This window comes from Eptesicus fuscus, chromosome 5, assembly GCF_027574615.1.
Source record: "Eptesicus fuscus isolate TK198812 chromosome 5, DD_ASM_mEF_20220401, whole genome shotgun sequence".
Taxonomy (NCBI): Eukaryota; Metazoa; Chordata; class Mammalia; order Chiroptera; family Vespertilionidae; genus Eptesicus; species Eptesicus fuscus.
This window is the reverse complement of record NC_072477.1, coordinates 102,017,871-102,021,333: the sequence shown is the minus strand read 5'-3', so window position 1 is coordinate 102,021,333 and position 3,463 is coordinate 102,017,871. Positions and strand designations below refer to the sequence as shown.

Genomic DNA, 3,463 nt, shown 5'->3' with positions numbered 1-3,463 from the left:
TAAAACAACAACAAGCAATACCAAACCTGACATGGACTAAAAGGCCACTAGCTTCTCAGACAAGAGCATGCTGATTATCTTCCTCTGAAGCCACTGAGAATGTGGACTATCATGTGAATAAAGGCTTTTATGCTTGGAGACTGAAGCTCTCAAGCTAAAGTGCACTGTAAAAAGACACCTCCATCTTATCTATAGTTTGGGAGGTGCCAGATAGCAAAGTAACATTGGATAACTTTTGATATTCTTTTTATTTTTAATTTTTTGTCCATTTATGCATTTTTATTTGCATTTATGTATTACATCCTTAGAAAAAGAATCCCAGGATTTTCCCTCCTGTGTGTTTTGGTCTTGCTTCTTCATGGTCCATGATGCCTGCTTGAGGAGAGCAGCTACAGTGTTTGGACAGGTTCAAGCCTCAGACTAATGAGAGGGCACAGTTCTCTCATTGTCACGTGCAAGTCCCAGCTTGGAGGGCAAAGCCCTCCCAGCACAATTATAGCCAAAAGCTATAGTTGTAAGCTTGAACCTCTGGTCTGAACACGTGGCCCCGCGTGTCTGAGTGATGTGGGCTTGATAGAGTTCAGGTGTATGTAATTGAGTAGTATTGAAACCCACGAGAATGTTGTAAACATCTTGACCACACCCTTACTTTGCCTCGTGGCATCTGGCTATAAAATAAAGACAGGGCTTGTAGTCCGTGGTGCTGTGGCTAGTTCTCCATCAGAGGGGATCTCCATCAGAGAGGAAAGCGTCCCACCCAGACCCAGCTTTCTTCCCTTGTCTGTCTTTTCTCAATCCTTCACCGCCCCCTCTGAGGGTCACCGAACCTGGCTAAGCTGGCGCAGCACATAAGGCGCCCAATGTGGGGTTGAGTATGCCATGGCCGTGCCAGCTCACCACACCTGCTGAGGTTGTCAGTACAATGAAACCAGACTGACAGGACAGAAGCAGGCTGTTCTGCCCCTTTTCTAGACCTTTGAGTTATATCAAATCTGGAGCTGATTACTCCACACTTGTTTAACCTGCCTGTGAGTTTCACAACAATTTCCCCAGCTCTGTGGTCCTTAATAACTTCAAATTTGCCAAGGTAACCACGTTTCATTGTCACAGTTAGGAACTGGGGGATGATGTTGGAGCACACCCTAATAAGAACTTGGACTTTGTCTCTCTTTTCGGCATTGTTGATACTCTCCAGAGCACCAGTCCTTATGGCAGCACAGAAAGATGGCGGGAAGAGGTGATAATCCTTTTTATGCAAGAGTTAAGGATCTTTGAGGACTGTGGCCAGTGACAGTAATATTCTTCTCCAAGTCAGGAGTCAGCAGCTGTCCTTCTCCACCCCCTTTACATGAAACACTTCTTGTCTTTTCAACACTAGAAACATGACCATACTGATTTCAGGAGGATGAGAGTGTGCGAATTAAACTAATCCTATCACCACCTTTTGCTGTAGGGCTTTGACAAGAACATATTAAATGTATGCACCTCATTTCTTTTATAGATTTGTTCTGAATGATCTTAGTGTGGAAGGAAATCAAATGCAAAGTCTTATTTGAATGCATTTAAGACTAGAGGTTTACATTCAACATGCTTCAGTTTCATTTGTGGGTATTTTCCTCCTAAAGTGCTGTCAATTGCCACTTTGTTTGATTCTTTTCAAATGCAGGTTGGCAGGAATGCTGACCACATCAATTTCATATTCGCTTTTGTCTGACTCAAGGATATCAGACACTATTTCATCTTAATGAGGTCTAGTTCTACTTCTATTACCAGGCTATTTCTCTCTGATAAATCACGGTATCCTGTGGTGTCATTGCCCCCTTAATAGCAGGCAGGTGAAGAGCAAATGATGCTGCCGATGCTTCTCTCCTAACTGAGCCGTTGCTCTGATGCCAAGCTGCCTGGTCTCAAAATCTTGAGCAAATGTTCATCCGGTGGATTTCCCAGGGTCATGACTAGGTTTGCCCGGCATCAATGCTCTGATTCATGGTGTAAAGTGAAATTGTCTTAGGAGGATATGACACATGGCCCCTTTGAAAGCTTTTCTTTTTAGTTTCTAAGAAGAGCCAAAGTAGTCAAAAAAGATTGAGTTAAATAATGAAAAACAATAAAAAAAGTTTTATTTTCTTCCATAATGCAGCCAAGAGAAAATTCCAAGATGGACATTCATTCAATATTAATTGAACTTCAACTTTGGAAAAGACATTGTTCTAATTAATGTGTGGGATGCACAGTTGAGTGGCCTTGAACACTCAGTGAGATTGGAGCCTCATTTGGGGTGAGATTAGAGAAATATTTCCACTGGAGGAAATAGCAAGCATTGACATAGAGATAAAAAAGTGCAGAATTTATTTAGGATCAGGACATTCGCAAAGGTACTCTGAGGTCTACGTGTCAAAAATTATTCTGGTAAGTAAAAGAAAACAAGACTTTTGAAGTCAGAGGTGTGCTTTGTGAATGTAAAATTTAATTCCATCCAAACTATTCCAACTCTTCCCAAATTGTTCTTCAAGTGATATGCAGAAGGAAGCCTGGGGGGCATCGTTCAACATTTTCAAAGGCTTGATTTCAAGGTAATACCCAGGGACAACTGCCTGGATTATATCACGCAAGAAAAATCTTTAGAATATTACAGAGTATTCTCTGCCCCACTGAGCCATGTAAAATTTTTCACTGAGGTCTCAGTACCAGTACCAGAACTAATTATTCTCTTCTTAAACAATTCATTTTTAAAAAATAGTTTCAAAAAGTGTTTCCTTCTCTGGCTTGGCTGCTAGAAAATGTGGATCCCCATAAATAGGAGACTTATAATAAAGTGTACTTAGGACAATCACTTCTTATTTTTCCTTATTTTCTTGGCTTGTTTTTAAAATATTATGTAAGTCACATAAAATCACTTTAGAAATACAAAGTGACATAAACACAAACTAAAATAAGAGTTACATAAAACAGTCTTTCAAAGTATTCTAGCTAAGACTTGAACTTTCTCTCCCTCTCCGCTTCCCCGCCAAGGATTGAAGCTCTGAATCATTCGTTTGCTGGAATCTACAATAAAAAACAATTTTTCAGAAAACTTCTAGACTTGTAGAGGACCCACATTGAGATATGTTTCCAGTTTGTATTGTCTTTTGGCATTGTCTGGTGTGACCAATTACCAGCTAGTTATATAAAGGAAGTTCTTAAAAGTAAATATGAACCAAGAAAGCAATGATTTTGCAATTTTGAAACTCAGGAATTGTGAACAAAATGAGACTAGAACATTAAGTTCTTAAATTTTTTGATGCAGAATTTATATCAAGAGCTATAAAACAGCCCTAGCCGATTTGGCTCAGTGGGTAGAGTGTAGGCCTGTTGGACTGAAGGGTCCCAGGTTCGATTCCAGTCAAGGGCACATGCCCAGGCTGCAGGATCGATCCCCAGTAGGGGGCGTGCAGGAGGCAGCTGATGAATGATTCTCTCTTAT

At 40.6% G+C, this 3,463-nt stretch overlaps 1 pseudogene; it reads right to left on the bottom strand.

The window, feature by feature from the left end:
* Positions 1-304: 304 nt before the first annotated feature.
* On the bottom strand, positions 305-1,589 carry LOC129149032 (40S ribosomal protein S15a-like; annotated as a pseudogene).
* Positions 1,590-3,463: the final 1,874 nt, after the last annotated feature.